At 40.6% G+C, this 12,380-nt stretch overlaps 1 pseudogene across 1 annotated transcript in view; it reads right to left on the minus strand.

Annotated features, from left to right (window-relative positions):
* Positions 1-10,673: 10,673 nt before the first annotated feature.
* LOC147636688 (mRNA-decapping enzyme-like protein) overlaps positions 10,674-12,380 on the minus strand; it is an 81,501-nt pseudogene continuing 79,794 nt past the window's right edge. Inside the window, exon 9 of the transcript XR_015266195.1 lies at positions 10,674-11,092. The product of XR_015266195.1 is annotated as an mRNA-decapping enzyme-like protein (transcript). The remainder of the gene's footprint in view (positions 11,093-12,380) is intronic.

Genomic DNA, 12,380 nt, shown 5'->3' on the forward strand with positions numbered 1-12,380 from the left:
CAACTCTTAACATCTTAAATGTACAAAATAGGCAATTGTCCATGGTGCCCTTGAATGTAAGTTACATGCTTACAAGCCAAGGCACGAGAAACAGTCAAAAGGAATGCAAAAGACAATACCTCAACATGGGTAGAAGAACATGCTTCAAAACAGAACCCAAAAGAAAGAGCAAAATCTTCTAAAACCAAAAAAAATAAAGAATAACAAACTGTCGAAACCAAGGTCGAATTAAAAGACAAGGAAAAGGAGCTTGTAGAGGACATAAACCCAAAAGGGGGACATAAACACAAAAGAACCAAAAGCTATACATGATGCAGAAGCATCCACCTCAAAAACCACCACACAAACCTCAACACCCATATGTGCAACACAGGATACAAAAACCCAAAAGAAAATTCGATCTCATTGCATGGGTAAACATAATGAAGAACTGACAAACCAAATAAAGTCAAAGAATGAAACAAGTTCTAGCACATCACTAAGTGAGGATGAAACAAGTTCTTACTCTTCGCTCAATTGCACCACATAGACCAATCAAGAAACTAGAACGCACCCAACCACCCCAAATGGATAATAATGATCACATGACATATGCGGAATGCAAAAGGCAAGCTCAGGAGAGCATGCTTAGCTTGGTTGAATGTCTTACAGGGTCAGCGGTTGTGATTAAGCCTCATAATGCCAAACCTTAAACAGTAACCAAGATACAAAGCCTAGAGGAGTACCCCTTTCCCTTTCAAGAGGAAGACCTACTCTTTACAAAAGAGTCATTTGAAATAGATTGTACAAACTATACACTTGAGAAAGCACGTGAGGAATTTGACAATTCCCTTGCGAGATTAAAACAGTCTCTCAAAAATTCATTTGGAGGAATGCTTTTCTCTCATGATAAAGCCAGCATCACATCAATACTTGCACCTTTAAGGGCTCAACCTAAGTTATACAAGGATATAACAAACTTCATAAAATAGGACTGTGAAGATTTGCAAGTTTTCAAACAGCCCTCATTAAGACTTGTCAAAGGGCCAAGTGTGCCAGTGTACGCATTGGGTACTCTTGATTAAGCTGAGACCCAAACAGAGGATAAAAGTGAATGGAAATATGAAACAGAAACAGGATCTATTGAAACAATAATCGAAACACCCATGGTTCCTTTGGAAGATTCTATCATGGTATGGTTGGATTTCCTTACACGCAATGATGTTAAGTGCAAACGCGCATTGATTAGCTCTCGAGCTAGTCATAACATCGTGACAATAGACACTTGGGTGTCATTGGGACAACCTAAACTCATCCCTATAAGCAATAGTCTTGCAAGAGGAGCCAATGGACAAAACATTGAAGTTCCAGGTTACTTTAGATACACTACTCAAACAATCCCTGGCGATATGGAATTTACATTCCATGTTACCCTAGATTCTCTTGAGTATGATGTCATCCTTAGCAGAACTTGGATAGGTGAATCATTGTATTCAATAGATGAATCCATGCTCCAAAATATCTTACTGAAATGATCCCTAGGATTTTGGTGCAATTGGAAACTTCAAATAAAATCACCACAGAGCTCAAGCACAGCTTTATCCAACACGAGAACACAATCTCATGACCCTCAAAGTATGGAATTTGTTAGGTCAACCAACACTCATGGCACATCCTAAAAGGATTACCTTTACACAAGACTTGAGCATGCCATGTTTGGGGTACTTTGAACATACAATAATGTATATTGAAACTAACCCCCTTACTTGCAAGTTTTTTGTGGTTGAGTATGTGTTGGAAGCAGATTTAATCTTGGGACATACATGGACTATTGCTACCCCCCAAGCACCACTGTGCTTTGCTAGCGAGATAGAGACATCATGATGGTCAACGACAAAAAGTTGACAATACCATACTGCAAGGAAGAGGATCCAACTTTAATGGATATCTATGAAGCTGAACGCAAAAGGATACACGCCTCTTCCACAAAAGCCCCTCTACAGAATGACCTACCATCTGTGTCAAACGACTGACTCCGATAAAGCATCTACTCCTTCAACCCCATCCTTACCTACGAAATTTGATGCCAAAACCTTGCAATCAGCAGCTATTCCAGAAGAAGTTCCCACAGCCAAACCATCTATCTCTAACAAGGAACTCAAAAAGGAAAGACCTCGGAACCTATGCATCTTCATCGAGACAAACCTCACCAAAGGAGACAACCACATGCTCAAAGGCCTTGTCATCGATAGCCACTCCACAAGAGACTCTAACCTCATCATCATCAACAATGCCCATGAGTCTCAAACTTGCAGCCTTAGCGCCAACCAAAGTCAAGGAGGGCCCCAAACCCTCCACATCAACCCAAAAGAAATCTCCACCAAGACTACCATAATTACAATATCTTAATAGTATCGAAATGTGGGTGGAGAAGCAGCTACTTGTAGCTCAAGGCTACTATGAAGGTGCCAATCAAATTTGGGTGCCTCGACAATCAAAACCTCTTCCCCAACACAACACTCGGATGCAAAGAAAAAAGAAAGGTACTCCAAAATACAGTCCACAAAAGCCTATGCGAGTTCTTCACAAAACTCCACCAAGTCATCAAGTGTGGGTACCAAAAGCACTGTTGCACATGCATAGGGATACTACCAAAGAAATACCAAAGCTTGGATTCCCAAGCGCATCACAAAGTCCTCTAAGCTTGCACAAAGAAGAAAGCCTCCACACCAAGCACATCGGCCACCAATTTACAGTGTTCATCATCAAAGATGGGTGCTTGTGCATGTGCTTCAACAACAAGGATACTATGATGGTAATTCCATCATATGGTTGCCAAAATCAAACAATGTGAAGAAACCCTCACCACCGAATTCAACCCCAACAACTTCACCTAAAGTTTGATAAGAATAGAGGCCCAAGCAACGATAAGCAAATCACTCAATAACTCTCATGCATTCAGCACCAACACAAGAGCTTGTGTGTTCAACCAAACAATCAACACTCTTCCTCCCTACTGCCTCCTCTCGACAACATCTGAGCAACAAATTCCAGAATCAATACCCACATCTGCAACGGAGACTTATGAGTGCATCAAGGACAAAATAACAATGCTCTTGTCACCTCTCTAGATGTGAGAAATAAGTGCATAAGAAGCAATTGCTTGCTTGCAAGTCATGACCTAGATGACCCAAAAAAAAACTATCGAGGTCAAAACCTGCAACTTCACGAGGTCAAAACTTACAAATTCACGGAATTCCATCTCACGGAATTACAATTCACGAAGTTCCAACTCACGGCTTAAGAACCTGCACTTTCACAATTTAAGCCTCATCCACGGAATAAGCCATCTCATGCATTAACCTTTTTTAATAATCTTCAATAGCCATTATATATCTGTTAGCTTATTGCTTACTATTCTTTTGGCTAAATTCCTGTTAGCAGCTGCTCCATGAGTAAATACCCATACTCATGCACTAGAGAACATTTGCACCAAAGCCTCACCATCGACAACTTCCAAGTACATCTCTGGATGGGGGGACCATGGTGGGCAAAAGTCTGGTCAATGGTATAACCCATCGCCTTGAATTTTCTTTCAAATTACAAACCTCTTCAAATGACGCCACCATCTTCACAAATCAATGATCTTCAATCCTTACTCTGCAGATATCTATATTCGCCTCGCAAGTCAACATAATTCTTTCAATCCTCACCAACAAGTGGCTACTTCAACACAGAGCAGTTCAGTAAAAGTCTATATGACTTAATTCTTGTACTTCATGTAAATCTGCTTCATAAGGTAACTTAAATATACATAAAAAACATAAAAAGTACATAGGCATAAAAAGTCAGGAACAGGTCCTACTCAACAACATTTGACAAGAATCCTGCCACACAAAGGGACATCATCAAAGGCCAAATTCTTCAAATAATGAATGGCGCTTCAATGAATCAAATGAGGAATTGAGAATCACCATCTTGTTCTGATGATTAAGTCTACGTTCCTCTAGATCCTTCCCTCTCTTTTCTCCCATTATTAACATCTCTTAGTGTCCCCATTAACAAAAGTCACTTGTAACCTTGTCGATGATTGCCAAAAACAAATTGAGTAAAAAAAAAGGGGCTCAAACAAATATAAAAATACAATCATTCGCAAAAAACCCCACCCCCCACTCCCCACCCCGTTAGGAATTCCCAATACACCAGTAACCTCTTCATTCATTAATTAGCTTTTCTTATTTATTCCGGAGGAACAAAGACCATCGAACGTCACTCAACATCAAAGCCATCAACAAAGCTTGTTCATTCTCCCCACACAAAGGTCTTCACAACGCAATCACGAGGACGTGATCGCCATCAGGAAGGGGGAGATGTTAATCCAATTCTAGGATTAACAAGAGCTACTGCCATTATCTTACATCAAGGAGTCATGGTAGATACACCAAAGGGTCATACATTCAAGATATGAAGCAATAGTGTCCAAAACTACAGCTTGGACGGGTGCCCGTAATGGTGTGACGGAGTATTTATGGCGATTCCCGCTTCAAGAGCGTGTGGTAGCAAGTTAGGATGAAGTCCTAAGTGATGTACTTCATGGATATATTATGAGAGTAGTCATTGTAATAGCATTAAGCCTCTTATGAGCCTAAAGTGCCCGGCCGGCCACAGTTTAAGTGAGTGTGAACACTTATGGCCATGTATATAAGTGAATTTCTCTCATAATACAACATACTCTCCCACTGTGCAATCGAATCTTTCTCTTGCTAATCTCTCTCCCTAATGCATGATGCTAGTGAGTGTGTGTGAGTGAAGTGAGATGAGAGGAGGGACGAGGACCCATAGTGCAACGTGACAGTGTGATAACACTTGTGGGAGACACGGTGGAATTACTTCTCAAGGAGTTGTAGAGTTTGGAGACCTCAAGGGTTACGAGCTCAGCCATTGGAAAGATCCTCTCACGATAGTTACGGTTCACCAGGTAATCTCATTTTGGGATGTATTTCAAGGAGGGTTAGGGTGAGTCATAACACTCACCTCTCCTACGATCGAATCCCCAATCTAGTCGCCTGTTGTGGAGGGCCAATGTTCAAGGGGTGTTCAAAATTCAAACACACCCATTTAGTGAAGTTACTTGTAGCTCTATCTCTAATCTAAATTCCACTAATGTAGAGTGTATTAAGGCAAATGATGAAAGTCATAATTGCAAGAATAGGATATCTAGAGCTTAAAATATTACTAAGACCCTTTTGACCTTAGTTTGCTCCCTTTTAAGGAGTTTTACATCACAGATCCTAGCCACCCCTTGGACACATGGCCAATGCTCGCTCCACGGCTTCCCACAGCTTGCCCAAACCCATTTGATCTGTTCTTGCTCTGGTTCTTGCCCCAAATCCACAACCTTAGTAGTGTCGTGCATTCTAATGATACCCAATGCTGTCCATACCAGTTTCTAGGTGCTCTTTGGTTCCCCACCTACCCATTCCATGTGCAAACCCTAATTCTCAAAATCACTTGATGACCTGTCCCTTCATAAATGAGGGCTAACAAAGGCGTCCCCCTTGTGCATGGCCTACGCTAGCCATGGCACATGCGTCTTAGGCCTAATGTATGTGACAATAAATGTCAAGTCTAAGGGCTTGGCTTGTAATTGGTCGCCCTCCTTGTTTCTACCTGATATGAGGGTCTCTCTCTGAAGCCATCTGAGAGAGAGAGAGAGAGAGCAGTTGAAGGCCCTAAAAAGAGGCACAATCCATGTGTGTTTTGTATGCATTACCAAGATGATTAGGAAAGTAGTTGTACTGATCCATAGCCAGGTTGATCCAACATGACATAAGTAGTTTTACTAATCCATATCTAGGTTGATCCACCATGACATGGTTGTGAAGCTTAGTGTACCACAATGACAGGATGAAAGTGAAGATTGTGGTAAAGTGTAAAACAAGGTTTGTAAACATATAGGAAAGTTAGCAAAAGTTTTCCTAATGTTTTAATTTCGCACACCAAAACATCATCAAAATGCAAAAACAACATAAAAGCGTGAAAATGTGTCTTTGCCTATAGGCCTTTAGCTGTATAAATAGGGTTTCATGCAGCTATGCCTTGAATTACACTTTTTTCCCCTTCAATACCACTTCCTTCTCAAATCTTAGAGACAAAAATGTTGCCTAGAAGAGTCAAAGCCCATCTTGCTCACCAAATCTTTGGCATATTCCAACCCATATGCTTCTCCAAGCAATGTGTATCGATCCTCCAACCCATATGCTTCTCCAAGCAATTTGTATCGATCCTCCATGCGCAATTCTTTCAAATATAGAATTGTATATTTTTACCTTTTTTATTTAAACATACCTAATGTACCTTATTCTGATCAATACATATCCTAAGTACCTCACCTAACACCTTGGATCACAGTGACAACTTTGTTTAAGCACCTTGAACTGCACAAAACATGAATATTTTGGGCCTCTTTAAAGATTAACATGATCAGCTGCATGGCTAGAAGGTAAACAACTTTTGATTTTTTAAATAACAAACTCTGCATGCACATATGCACATCATTTCACATTTAACGTCATCTGTCACAACATCATGTCACATATTAAGTTTAGACCAAATGTAGCATTGAAAGTAGAGACATCGAGTTTAAGGGACCCTTGCAGGTGGTAGATTTGACAATACTAAGGGAGAGTATCAACAGCTATGGGTCCAAATCACTATAATGATAAATAGCACAGCTACACCATATCAGGATGGAAAAAGTAGCATGAATAGATATAGGTCCAACATGTAATATAGGTCACATGAAGAAGGCAAGACAAGATGTCCCATACAGGCGCTAAAAAAAGCCACAAACATACCACAGACAATCTAGATAGCATAGCATGTGCAGGCATGAATTTAGGTATAAAATTTAGGATGTTAGAGAACGTTAAGAGTCCATAACAACAAATGTAGGATGACATGAATATCTATAGCTCCAATACAACCACAAATGTAGGGTTTGTCCAAAGACATGGCTAGTTAAGGCTCTAACATAGCTATGAATGTAAGAGTTGTGATCCTGAATGATAGATTACATTAATAGCTATGGCTTCAATATAGCAAGAAATGTTACAGATGTAGGGATGTTACAAGACAGGAATGGATATGGCTAATGAATGATTGACATAGGACATGACTAGTTATAACTCCGAAATGCACTGTAAATCCAAATTGTTAGAAGATGTTGATTCATGGCACTAACATAGTATTAAATGTTGGAGCTTGAATCCACGTTAAAAGACATGATACAGTGGCTCCATTGTAGTAATGAATGTTGAGTTGAGATCTAGGATGTGAAATGGCACAATAAGAGTTTGAATTCCAAGATGGTAAAAGATATAATTAGGGTTTATGCACACACATACACACATAATTACACACATATATGCATGTGTACACACATGAATATACACAGATCCTCTAAAATACGTGTGTGTGTGTGTGTGTGTGTGTGTGTGTGTGTGTGTGTGAGAGAGAGAGAGAGAGAGAGAGACAGAGAAGTTGTGCCCGAACCTAAGAAGCAGCATCGATGGAGCGGTTGTCTTGATCTGACCTTGTGACTTGTTGTCTCTCCGATTCGCAGGAAGGAACGCAGCGATCGAGAGATCCAAGGAGAATCTTCTTCTTGGTGGTGAACAAGAAGAAGAAAGAAGAACAAAGCGATGGTTTTAATTCATACTGTTCCCAAAAAGTAAATTCCTACAATTTTTGTATGCCTGTTTTTATTTTTATTTTTACGCATGCTCTAAGGTCTTTACACACAAATGGAGGATGGCACCTTTGAACCTTTTGAGTTCTTTTTTTTAAACATAAAATAGTTATATTAGAAACTTATCAACAGTTATATACAAGATTCATAGTTCTTGATGAGTCTGGAACATGCACAAAATAGTCACAACCAAATGTAGAAAATACGTCTGCATCTTCCTACTAAAGTAGCAAGAAGAAGGAAGAACCACCCTATGCAATGATTGGCACAAAGATCTGCATGTACAAGGTCTAGAGAAGCCTTTACACGATTCTTGCTTTCTTGTGTAAATGCATAGCAATGTTGCTTGCCCATTATACAAGCTTTATACACATCTCATATCTCTAAAAGTGTCGGTAGATGTGCCACAATCCCATACTTGTACATCTCTTCTAAGACTACAAAGCTCAGGTGTCTAAATCTCTCATGCCATAGCTTACTTGTCACGACATCAACTCAAGCTTTAAAAGCCAACAGCTCATATAAGTTGTGTTGGATTCTCTCCCCCTACAACATTGCCGCTATCATCTGTGATGACTACATTAGCCTTATCAAGAAGAGAATCTTTACGTCACGGGGTTAGCTATTATGCCTGTTAATAGACAACAGATTCCTCTTGATGTCAACACATAAGACATCAAACAATTTCTTAGTATCACCATTGCTAGAAACAAAAGAAATGGTAAATGAACCCATGGCTGGGCATTTCCCATCGTTCCTAACCACTACCACAATAGACTCCCCCACATGCTTCAAAGAGATATAAGTTCTTTTGATTAGTCATATGTTCGGATACTCTACTAACGATGATCCATGAACCATCATCGGTCGTGTTAAGAAATGTTCTACCTTTGCACAAATTTTTTCTACTACCACAAACAGCTCCAATTCCTCTTCAACATTGTTATTGAGCTTCTTCAAAGACTTGAAAGTGACATTCTTCTCATCTACTCTCTTCAATATACATGATTTGACCACATCACCAAGCTTACCGTAGTAGAAACACTTTGTCTTTAATTTCTTCTTCTTCTCAAAATCATTGGGATTACTAGAGCCCTTCCTCTTGCCTTTCTTTACATTTTCAAAAAATGCAACGTTACTACCATCTTTGTCTTTGAAACGCATCTCCTCCTCCACCAACATTGCATCGAACTCCTCAAAAGTAAGAGCTAGGTTGCACACCTACATGTTCATCGAGTTCACCAAACTTTTTTACTTTGGAGACTACGTGCTAATACACCTGCATGCCAATTCCTAATTGACCTTATTGATCCCCACTGCCACCAGCTAATCTTGCAAATTCTTTATCCGGATTACTACTTCTCCTTCATAATGCCTTTCTGCTACAAGCTGATTCTCAAAGTTATAATTCGTTATCTAATTCCTCAACTCATACTCGCTCTTTAGAACTGGTCATGCTTCAGAAGGTGTAATAGCATGTTGAATCAAGGTCATTACCTAATCAATGCCGCTAGTGACGATGACACATAACAGATCTCCACACCAAAGCGAGAGCAAGATCTCACTATATGGTTTCTATAGTGGACCTGTTGGATCCAAAGTTGAACCCCGCTAGTGACGATGGCACATAGCATATCTACATTAATTCATATCCACACCAAAGCAAGAGCAGGATCTCGCGGCATGGTCTTTGTAGTAGTAGACCTGTTGGATCTAGAGTTGAACCCGGCTTTATATCAACCCCTATAGCAATTTTTCGCAACACATATAAATCAAGGATAGACCTACTTTTGAAGTTCTAGAGAGTAATTTGTTTCATCCAACTTCCCATCACCAAAAGATGGAGAGCGACCACAAGCAACTGTGACATTTGCACGTTGGACCATCTCTCCAAAATATTCCTTCAAAAAGCAAACTATCAAAACAAGCTCTTCCTAAAGTCTATGCTCTAATGTCATGTAAAAAAACACAACAATGGAAGCAAGACAACACAATACAAAGCACTAAATTGCAAAAAGTCTAAATAAACCATCTCCTAACCATCTAGCTACACTTGACCACCATCTAGTGTCTATGCTAAGAACTGTCAAGTGGTCACCTAGACACTAATCAAAACTTAATAACAATCCCTGTAGCTCCTATACCTACAACGTGTCATCAATAATATGACATTATGATGTCATTCGTGCAACAAACTTGACAAGCTCATGAAGTCATTTTTCTATTTAAATTGCCCGAGCTCTTAAATTGAGTATAGATCTATACATAGATACGTGCAGCCACCTGCACCCACACACACACACACATATATATATATATATATATATATGAGAGAGAGAGAGAGAGAGAATGTTGTAATGGACATACCTATAGAATCTATGCCAATTTTCTATATGGGAGTGCTGTTACTAATATAACAGTTGCATTATAGCTCACCCTTGTGTCGTGTGGTAATATATACAATACTAGGTAACTGTTCTTAAGTATCAATTACAATGTTACTGAATTTACACATGCATATGCTAATCAGAGACTTAAACGAGTTATTTGGACCTGTGTGTGCGTGCAAGTGCAAGTGCACATGAAGCTTTTCTGAAAGCAAGCATCTTATCTTGAATGTCGTTTAGAGTCATCCACTGCACTAGCATCGTTCTTTCAGCAACATTGCTCCACGTATCAACCCTCATCCAGGAGTTTTCCTCTAACGAATGCCTAGAGGCTACACTACACTAACGTAGTAGTGTACCCTCTTTTCCCGTTGATGAGATCTATCATGGCCTAGGAATTGCACGTCATTTGTAACCCCTTTACTTGCATGGCGTCTTGTTATTCCTTAGCTTTCTGGGGCAATGCATTGCAAGCCACGTGGGTGAGTTTAATCCATGAGACTAGTCGCATTCAAGTCTGTGCCATCTCTCTGAAAACTCCCAGGGTGAGCATAGTGGGAGTGAAAGAAGGTAGATACTCTCTACCAGGGCATATATGACATTAAACGCTGTATACAGTTTACATGAGCATATATCACACTGGACAGTGACCAATGTAGGTATAATTCAGTAATGCCACATACAATATTGGCGACATTAGACTTTTAAAGAACATGAACAAAGAATTTGTACAGCTTCAACTTTGTGGCATTTGGCTAAACCAAGCACAAGTGTCATGTTCGTTGCTATTACAGAGCTATGGCACAATTGTAAGACCTCAATTTAAACACACTAAAAACCTTCACCACAAGGCTTAAGACTAATATACATAGGAAATGCAAAACTGAAACGGCATTGACCACCATAGCAGAAGCTATGTTGACAATCCATGTGCCTTCAACATTTCCTCATAAACCATGTCAATAAAACTGACGTTCTGCAACAACACCAACAAAGGTGAGGATAAACAAAAAGCCTTCTAGTAATGGAAAGTTAAATTTTCAGTCCAAAAATGGCATGTAAACTATTTTAAAGAGAGGAAAGCAGCAACTGGGTGCTTCGTGCATTTACTTGAAGAGCAAAGGACAAGCACTGATGATTCCCTATTAATAGCTGGGAATAATAGCACCACAATTTCATGATTCAAGGATCAAGCAATGTCATAACCAAGGAACTGGAGGTAGCATGCTTTATGTGGCAGCATTGGCCACGATTACCAAGAGTTCACTAAGGTTGAAGCTCAGCCAGCAGAACGGAGTTTCCGAGAGCTTATCACGAGGGCATGAAGCTCAGGACAGCTGAGATTCAAGTGGAGGACTGTCACGTACCTCCACGTGGTCCGGACCCCAGGCTCAGGTTCCAGGCCAGTGCAGCCCTGAGGAGTGGGAGAGTGTGACGCACCTCCACGTGGTCCAGACCCCGGGCTCAGGTTCCAGACCAGTGTACCTAGGGCCAGGCTTGGCTGGGCAGCCCTGAGAAGGGCGGGCCTGGGCTATGCGGCAGCTTTGGAAGGCAGTCAGGTGTGGGCGACCAGCACCAAAGGGCAGTCGGGCAGGGTTGGCCACTCTCCCACATGTGGGACTGATGGTTTGCTGCGAATCATACAGGAGAACATAGAGAGAGAGAGAGAGATGAAATGAAATGAAATGTTATATTAACGTCTTCAAAAGGCCAAAGTGACCTATGAGACCAAAGTTACAACCATGTGACATCTGATACACTGTCTGGAAAAGAAAAGAGATAGCCCCACAATACATCAGTAGGGGGGAAGCTAATGCTACTAGTCAAAATGGGGTACATGAGTACATGGATACCTGAATACATGAATATGGGGGAGTAAAAAAGTGACAATGAGTACAACAGTATATGGCTATAGAGAGAGAGAGAGAGAGAGAGAGAGAGTTATATTAACACCTACAAAAGGCCAAAATTGCCTATGAGACCAAAAGATTACATCAAATCCATGGAATACATCATCATGGGTACTAAAAATAAAAGAAAGGAACAAGAGCTGAAATGCCAAAGCTGATCCCAATACAAAGAGCGTCGAGCTCTCACATCACCCACATAGGGCGCTGCATCATGGTGCCCAATGTAGTAAACCTGAGCCGGCGGGAGAAAGTCCTGTGGTGGTGGGAAATGATGCCTCTGATCCTTTTGTGGTGATGCGAGCGTGGGGGGGGGCCACGGGGTTTGGGGCATCGGGCTCTGCATAGCTCGATGGC

Source organism: Cibotium barometz, chromosome 7 (assembly GCF_041138505.1).
Source record: "Cibotium barometz isolate CiBa-2024 chromosome 7, ASM4113850v1, whole genome shotgun sequence".
Lineage (NCBI taxonomy): Eukaryota > Viridiplantae > Streptophyta > Polypodiopsida > Cyatheales > Cibotiaceae > Cibotium > Cibotium barometz.